Source organism: Marmota monax, unplaced genomic scaffold (genome assembly GCF_021218885.2).
Source record: "Marmota monax isolate L192 unplaced genomic scaffold, Marmota_monax_Labrador192_F-V1.1 WCK01_AAM20220418_F8-fsc00744, whole genome shotgun sequence".
NCBI lineage: Eukaryota > Metazoa > Chordata > Mammalia > Rodentia > Sciuridae > Marmota > Marmota monax.
In genome coordinates, this window is record NW_026694927.1 from 147784 (window position 1) to 157625 (window position 9842).

A 9842-nucleotide genomic window follows, 5' to 3' on the forward strand; every position below is an offset into this window, starting at 1 on the left:
ATTGTAAATTAGTACAACAACTATTTAAATCAGCATGGAGTTTCCTCAAAAGATTAAGAATGAAATCACCATATGACCCAGCTATACTACTGCTACTTATCTAAAGAATTAACAAGTTGGCATGCCATAGTAATTTATGCATACACATGTTTATAGTGGCACAATCCACAATAGGCAACCTATGGTACTAGTCTAGGTGTTCAAGAGTGAATAAATGGAGAAAGAAAATGTGAAATACACACACACACACACACACACACAATGGAGTTTTACTCAGCCATAACAAAGAATGAAATTATGTCATTTGTAGGAAAATGGAAATTGAGAGAATTACATTAAGCAAAATAAGCCAAACTCTGAAGGTCAAGGGTCATGTTTTCTTCAATATTTAGAAGCTAGAGGCAAAATAGATAAGAAAGAAAAGGTAGATCAGTAGAATAGGTGTAGAGATCAGGGATAGGGAAACACTGAGGAATTATGTTAGGCAAACTATATTGATATATTGTGTGAATATACAAATGTGTAACAAAGAATCGCCATCATTATGTACAATTATAATGCACCAATAGAAATATGGCAAAAAGAACATCTGCATGAATTTATTTACAAGTTTCATTTGTAAGTAAACTACTTTCTTTAACCAGATAGCAAACCTCAAAAGCCAGAAAGCAAAATTTAGGTAAATTTGATCACAAAAGTTTTATTAAATCCAAATTAAAAATCTGAAACTTTACATTGAAGCAAACCGATAAAGATCATATGTCTATGTGAAATACCCAAAGAATAGATTACTAGGAAAAGACATGGAAAATGAATCAAGGTACCATTTCTGCCTTACTTACTGCATCTTACTTAAAGAAAAATGAAGACCTAAGCCACTAAAATGTTCAGTGACATTATTAATGTTTGAGGAGTAATATATACTAAGAATTATGCAACCACTCAATAAGCCAAAACTTCAAATATTGAATAATTTTCTAGAGTTCTAGAAGTAATAATATAACCATTTAACATGTGAGGATATTTGCCAAAAAATATTTTAGTAGATCAAGTATCTGCATGTCCAAGTTAATTTATTTATCACATTAATTTTAAAATATTTTGGTTTTCTAGTAATTTATAACGCTTACTGAAAAAGCATTTCCAAAACTGTACTTCCGACAAACTGTAAGAAATTGTATGACAATTTCTATGAGGATAAAAGTAAGAAGCATTCAATGTATTTTTAAACACAATCAAGACACTACTGCCTTAGTAAACTGAAAACTATTTATAATAAGTTTTTGTGATGAATGAAACAATAAAACTTTCATGGCCAAAACAGAAAATAAATAAATACACATATAAACAAACAAATTAACTAATTAAAAGACTTCTTGGAAAGTGGTTCCTATTATAAGCTTACCTTTATGTTTATTGTGTATGTGTGTGTGTATATACATATATACATACACACAGTGTGAAATAGACGAATATGGTGAGGCAATCAAGTAGATTATCGATTACTTATTACTTTGTTTTTGTCCCAACTTTACCTCTCAGCTTCTCAGTATACTATTCCTTCCTCTCTCATACTTTTTACTAACTTTGGTAGCCTCTGTTTTATTCTCTACTTCGAGATCAGATTTTAGATCACATGAGGGGAGGGGAAGGGGGGAAAGGAAGTCAGAAAAATAAAATAGACTTTATTATTGCTGTGTGTATATACGTGACCGCATGACCAATGTGATTCTGCAACCTGTACACTCAGAAAAATGAGAAATTATACCCCATCTGATTCAAATGTATGATATGTCAAGATCATTGTACTGTCATGTGTAACTAATTAAAACAAATAAAAAAGAATATATAGTATTTTTCTTATAGTGCCTACTGTATTTCACTAAACATGAATTCCATCTCTGTTGCTGCAAATGATAGAATTTTATTATTTTCTTGAATTTATACTGTGTGTATGTGTGTGTTTGTGTGTGTTTTTATTCTTTCCCCATTCAGCCATCAAGGGACACCTATATTGATCCAATTTCTTGACTATTGTGAATAGTGCTATAATAAACATAGGAGTCCAAATGTCTCTTCCATTTACTGATTTTGTTTCTTTTGGATAAATGTCTACAGTAGGATTGCTGGGTTTTAATGTGGTTTTATTCTTAGTTTTTTTATTATTATTTTTGGAATCTTCCTACTTCCTCTTCCACAATAGTCCAGCTTGCTCTCACAGTTCAATTAGTGAAAACTGAAGCATTCTTGCTGAAAACTGTTTAATGGTTTGTAATCTGCAATTTTAGTCTTGCCATTTTATAGTAACTTATTTTATTTAATATTTTATATGATACAGAAAACAAAATTATACATATTAATAAGGGACACATATTCAGATACATGTGACTTTGGGATGCTAGAGTTATATTAATATTACAAATTTTTGTAATATTAATATATTATTACAAATTTTAATATATAATATAGAAATAATCTTTTAGATAAATGCTCTATTAAAGTGTTTTTTTTTATTGCAAGCACACTTAACATAGAAATTTAGTTTTCAGTGTCTTTTCTTAGTTTCTTATGAGAGGGTTGTCTCCCTAAATTATATCTGCCTCGTTTCACTACTTGTTACTACTTACTTCTATTTATTTCTATTTATATCTATCCTCCCTAAGGGAATGAATCATGTCTTATTGGTCTTTTTATTCTTTGCTAGGACAAAAGACTGCTCAATTCATTATATAAATAACAATTTTTATGTAGGGATTAGTAGAGTTATACCAAAATTCAAGGAACCAGATCTCCCTATAAAAATTAGTATTTGATCCACCCAGTGCCTTTTTAACTTGAGCTTGGCTTGTCTCAGCAGGTGGCCCTCTCTGCTCATTGCTGTTTGCTAAATAGTCCATTGCAAAAAAAAAAAAAATGTCTGCTAAAAGCTGTAATTACTGACACGAACACAGATCACTCAGTCACCCTCTGATGAGGTCAAATCAAGTTGGCACACAGATGCAGCTACTCAAATAACAGGCCAAATTTTGAGCTCTATGCTTAAGCAGTAAAATCTAAAATCATCTGTGACCCCGTAAACTTTTAAAATGTTTTGGTTTTGGTTCAGAAATTAAAGGATGCCACAATTGGAAAGTAATTCTAAGATATTCATAATCCTACCTCCATTTTCGCTGAGATGACTGCTACCCCTATTCTGATCACTAAGTAAATTTGACAACATCATCATTATGATTGAAACTAAGGGAATGGATTATTTCTAAATAAGTTATTTTTGAAAATATTGTAAGATTCTTATATTGAGGTTGGAAACACTAGAGACTAGGCTGAACAGTTTACCCTCTTTCTTGTACTCATTCTACAACTTAATGAAAGATAACTTTGGTATATTAAATAAAGAAAATAAAAACATAGCTATATACCCCGGAGCTTCCATGTACACATCACTAATATGCCCAATACTTTAAATAAGACTATCAAATATTTCTTCACTACTGATTCTAAAAGACAACATCTTCTGTATGTACAGAGTTTTCATCTTTTTTTCAGTCTTTCTTCTTCTCTTTGATGCTCTCCAATACATAAATATTCAATTCCTTTACCTTTTGTCCAAAAAGGCATTTTCTTATACTTTCTTTCATACATTTCCTGAACTGATTCCTGCTAGTTTCTTTTTTTCTTAAAGAACACTTCACTCAACATATTATGCACTTGACATCAAAACCACAGGCAACAAAAGCAAAAGTGGATGGAATGATGTCAAACAAAAAAGCTTTTTGCATAGCCAAAAAAAAGTAATCCACAGTATGAAAAGACAATCCATGTGGATGAGGGAAAATATTTTCATGTTACATATCTCATAAGGAATTAATATCCAGAATATATAAAGAACTCCTACAACCACACAACATCATACCCAAATAATCCTGTCAAAAGACTTAAGTAGACTTTTTCCCAAAGAGAACATGCAAATGAGCAACAAACATCTAAGAAGATCCTTGTTGTCACTCATGATTAAAGTAAACGAAAACCACAATTAGAGTTAACTTCCTACTCTTCATGATGAATACTATATTAAAAAAATACAAAACAAAACAAAAAAAATAACAGAAAACAATTACCAGTGAGGATATATCAAATGTAGACCACTAGTGCCCTGTAGGTAGTAGGAAGGTAAAATGGAGTAGCCACCATGGAAAGCAATATGAGATTTCTTCAAAAAATTAAAAATGCAATCACCATATTATAGCAACTCTACTGCTACATATATATCCAAAATTATTGAAAGCAGTGCTCAAAGAGATATTTGCACATCCATGTTCATGGCAAAATAATTAACAATAGCCCCAAATTGTAAGCAACCCAAATGTCCATCTACAGAAAAGACAAAAAAATGCGGTAGGTGCAAACAATGCAATACCATTCAATTTTTATAGAAGGAGAGCCTGAGGTGCCACATCATAGAGGAACCTGGAGGACACTATGCTAAACAAAATAAGCAAATCACAATGACAAATATGTATGATTCAGATATGAGGTATCTAAAGTAGCGGAAACAGAAACCACCACCCTTCTACTTTCACTAGGTGGTTGGGAATGGGGAGGTGGTGTTCAATGGCTACAGAATTCCAATTTTAAAAATATTTTCTGTTTTTTTTAACCAGAAAAATTATTAAAAACAAAAACACAACAACCTGAGAGTTGGAAGAACAGTATGAGAAATTGCTGTATAAGTTCACAGTTGTACCTATGGGTACATGCTCCCTCATTGCAAGGCAGAACACAGAGATATGACTGTGCATTTAAGTACATATGTGACCAAGAAAAATCAGAGAACAGGGGACCGCTGGGGAACAGAAAGCATCAAGAACTTTTAATCACCCAGTCCTAAAACACTATGCTCTTTTCTTCTTCTTTGCCTTGTATCTTCTGAGCTTGTGAGAAGTACCACTTACTTCTTCCTCTTTTTCAGCTTCTACTCATCTTTAGACTTTCTAGAGATTGGAGAGACATTTAAACCAAGTATTTGTGCTATTTGCTTTAGCTTATTAGATGACAGATTTGTGATGGAACTGAAGAAATTCTGATCAGCTCTCCCACTCTCCAATCTCACAGGTACATTGAATCCTTCAGCCCTCTTCTTCATTCTCTCTCTGTGGTATTTCAGATGTAATTTTTAGCATCTTCTTCTCTTCTGCCACATCAACAATTTTTTTAGGGAGTCCTTTCTCTTTGCCAACAGTTCCATGGGTTTTGGTTCTTCTTCCTCTGTTTTATCTTCCAGTGTATCTTTTTCTTTCACCTCCTCTTGGGCATGATCTTTACCATATGTCTGGAACCTGTTGATATGATTGTTTTATTCCCTTCGTCCCAAACCAGGAGCAACACATTCTTGCTTTAGTTCAGCAAGCTTCAGCTTACGGAGTTCCACCAATTCTGTTGCCAGCTTGTTACCCTTCCAGTTTGCTAGTTAAAGTTACAGTTTTAAAAGGTAAAAAGTTTTAGAAATTGGTGGCAAAATTGAAATTTGAAAGAAAAATGTAGCAAAATTTCATCTATTTCCCCCAGATGGAAACATTGCTTTTAATTTAAAAAGCCTGACAATGTATTAATGATTTATGCAAATGTGTAATATTAAAACTAGTAAAAAAATCTCTGTAACATCATTTTAAATCTGGGAAGTGAATAGCTCATATTAATAATAGCATAGCAGACACAAATACAAATTCCTCTAGCAAACATATACTAAGTGCTTTAATATACCCCTTTTTCTGTTAAAAAATAAAGTATAAATTTGGAAAAAACAATTTTAAAAGCAGCTCTTTCTTTAAATGCCAGGTGAGGGCAACCAATATTTGCTAGGTACTGGAGCATGAATTTTCAGGTGAGTAAAATCCAAGATTTATAACAATATTACTATTGTTCATGTTTAACAATAGCTGCTGCAAAATAAAAACAACAAAAAAGAAAACTCTCATTAATTTCCAGACATGTTTATAATTATTGGGCTCAAGTGCTTTCTGAACTAGTGAAAGGAACATAATATAAGAGCAGAAAACACTAACAAAGGTGAACATATACACTCAGATAAAATATAGGAGTGGAAAAAATGAGTGGTGGCCTCCTATCCTTCTCTCTTCCCTTTCCTGATGTCTTTCCCATCCTATAACTGCTTCCTTTAAGCAACCTTCACTGGGAAAGCCAAGAAGGCCACAAGTGCTGGGCTATATCCCAGATAGGCCAGTCCTGGATATGAGTGCTCCCCTGTCTACAAGTGAGCAGGCGTGTGTGAGAGGGCATGTGCAGGGAGGTGCAGGGTTTCTGTCCCCTACATAGGATCACTGCTTTTATTTGGAGATTATACTCATTGACACATTAACAAAATAAGACTAAGATTGTTTAGAATTGAATTGCCTTGACTTCCCTTTAATTCCTCACTTAAGAAAATACACATGATTTTGCATTATCATGAAGTGATTAGTTTTTATTTAGTGGTAACAATATAGGACAAACACATTTGAATAAACAATAGAAAAATCACTAAGCATGAGAAATGTACATAAGACTCTAGTTTTTCCCAACCCTTATTCCCATTAAGTAGAATTGTAGGTAAACAGCTCATACTAGTTAAAAGTTACACCCCCTCTCTTTTAAAAATGTTGTAAGTTAACACATTATTTGTCTTCTTAGTAAACAGGGGATAAAAAAAAAGAAGTGGAAAATTGCTTGAGTAAAAGATAAGACTGCCATGCCAAATTATAAATTTTCATTTAAATTGGTACTTAGCATTTCCACTGAATTGTCCTCATTATCATTGGTATCCAGAATACTATCACCACTAAATTATGCAATATTAGTTAGCAGTCTGATAAGTGGATTTCAGTTTTTTTTATATTTACATCATAGTGTTGGCTCATAGAGTGTATCACTAAACAATTATTTCACTAATATCTACTTCAGTCCAAAGTGTGCTTGTAGAAGTCTCTAAATTAGATAAAGCAAGATTTATTACATTACCATCAGAAGAAATGTGTGATTTTTAGATAAGCATGTTTAAAGATTTTTGGATTTTTCTGAATATGGGTATGGTTTAGAGAAGTTTTGCTTTAACTATCTTGAAGCACAGAGAGGTAAAATTTTCATCTAGTAGTAAGAAAATGTGTCTGGGGATGTAGCTCAGTATTAAGAGTGCTTACCTAGCACTATAAAAATATATAGATTTTTTTTAAAAAAAGAGATATTTTTGAAGAAAAGTGTATATTTATGTTATGACTACACAAAACTCTGAGAGTCACAAAAATCTCTAATTATGAAATGGTACTATCAAAATTAAATATATCAGGTGGATGGGATTAAAAGAGAAGAAAAACAGCTTTATTAATGAATTAATAGAATCTTTTCCATCTGTATATTTGTGATTATAAATAAGAGATAATATAAATTGAAACAAAAGAAATGTAGCTTTTAAGCATGTCTTCACATTTTTAAACTGTAATTATAAACCATTTTTCTTGACAAAGAGCTCCACATTTTTCTTCAAAGCAAGGGAAATATTAAAAACACTGTGAAAATAAAATGAAAGAAAGAAATCATTGAAAAATACTTCCTAAGGTGCCTTTTAACTAGCTCAGGAAAACTGTGGTAAGACTGGGTAAAATGTTAAATGTTAAATGATTTTGTGGTAATTACATTTTGAAAGCTTTAGATGTTTCTCAGTTGAATAACAACAAAGTTGCTGAGGAGATAGTTTGTAAAGGAGTAGGACATAGGTCTAATGTTCATGATTATAGACTTTCTTGAATGATGTTATGAAAAATTTCAAGAATTTTTAGTAGTTCAGGTAGAAGATTAGTAGAAGTTCTATAATGAAAAGAGTAGTGCAATGGAATAGTGGGATCAAATTAGATTATGAACCTGTCAATGTTAATATGATGCAATATTTTAAATAGGTGGGCACTCAAGCAGAATTTGGTCTGATTTTCATGGCACAATGAGCTTTCATTTTCAGTCTTACCTTATATGGAAATTAAGACTGTAAGCTGGCGCAGTGGTACATGCCTGTAATCCCAGTGGTTTGGGAGGCTGAGACAGGAGGATCTTGAGTTCAAAGCCAGCCTCAGCAAAAGTGAGGTACTAAGCAAATCAGTGAGACCCTGTCTCTAATAAAATACAAAATAGGGCTGGGGTATGGCTCAGTAGTTGAGTACCCCTGAGTTCATTTCCTGGTACCCTCTTCCAAAAAAAAAAATTACACTCTATACTATGCAATTTTCTTTCAACACACCAGACCAGAAAGAGTGCTACTAATGGAGAAGATAAGTGCCAACTGCATTTACCTGTCTCTTCTGTCTGTGATACAGCTACAAAGGTGTCCTGAAATTTTTTGAACAACTTGTTTTCAAAGTGGGGGGAAATAGCTGTGATTTGTAATCTTGTCCAGATTCCAGGGCTGTAAATATTCCCACCAAGGTCAATTGCAAACTATCAACATGACATCACTGAATGTAGAGTTGACAGAGGGTGTGCACAATTGGCTTATGAGAGTTGGTTCAAGTATATCAGTGTCACGAGAGCTAATCCCAGATTCCATTTTTAGCAGCATTACTGAAGTATAATTGACATAATAAATGCACATATTTAATGTACAATCTGATAAATACTAGCATAATTACAGGACTATGAAGCTAGAACAATAATGAAGACAATGTATGTATCTAGCACTTCAGAAAGTTGTAGGTATTTTTTTTCCTTTTTCCCAAAGTTTCAGCATAATTGAAATAATCCCCAAATGTGCAGGACTTCTTACACAATTAACAGTATTTTAAGAACATGAAAGTTACTGATCCACCATTTTTTGTGTCTATATTCTAGAATTGATAACATTATAGTCCACTATGGACTTTCAAATGCATTTATCTACTATCCACATAGATGTGCATATTCTCAAGCGAAATATTCTATCAATTTTGTGCTCAGGAGCTGGTGTTGAATTATAAAGCATATTTTTTTAATTCTACTTTCTTGCAATTGGTGTGGAAACTAACAGCAAAATTTTAACATGTGGTTAAAGGGCACACATTTAGAGCTACATGGTTCCATATAATTTGTGCTTTAATCTTGCCCCTAAACGCTAATGGAAAATGAAAAGATTAACTCTAATCCTCATATGAATGGTTTTCAGTGTGACTAAACACATGCATAAGTAAGTCTGAAGAAAATATTAAAAAGCAAAGTATTCTCAGCTCAACATGATAAATCAAGCTTAAATAAGAATAGCACTAGGAAGTATTTACTAAATAATAATTTTGTTTTTCATATATATAAAATATCATTTTGACTACCTGATAAATCCAATATGTATTTCATGCTTTCATTCATCCCTTCTTAAAATCAACATGTGCATAGCTTCCAAAATATACTGCGTATTTAAACTAGTTCCTCAATTTTTCCTATTTTCTTTGTATCATATGTTGGTTGTTTACTTCCTCACTAAGGTCCTATGCTGGTCTTTGAAGAGCCAGTCATTCTCAAGGATACACCTTTGGTCTATTGTTCTTCATGAAACTTCACTAGTTAATTTTATCCACTTTTGTAGTCTAAAGACACATAAATTTATGACTTCAGTGCAGAAATTTCCCCAAGTGTCAGGTTCATTTATCAAACTTTTAATTAGATGGGCTACTGGATATTCAATATGTCTTTCTTGGTCACTTAAGAATTAAAATGTTTGAGCATGTTCATTCTAAGATTTATTTGTGCTTGTTGTATTTTCTTGCCTCAGTTGTATCATGGTTCATTTTCCTATCTTATGAGCCTGAGAATTTATCCTGTAGAGATCTTCCAAC

The 9842-nt window shown here is 32.5% G+C and overlaps 1 pseudogene; it reads right to left on the reverse strand.

Moving 5' to 3' along the window:
- Positions 1-4624: 4624 nt before the first annotated feature.
- On the reverse strand, positions 4625-5463 carry LOC124081156 (SAP domain-containing ribonucleoprotein-like; annotated as a pseudogene).
- Between the last annotated feature and the right edge of the window lie 4379 nt (positions 5464-9842).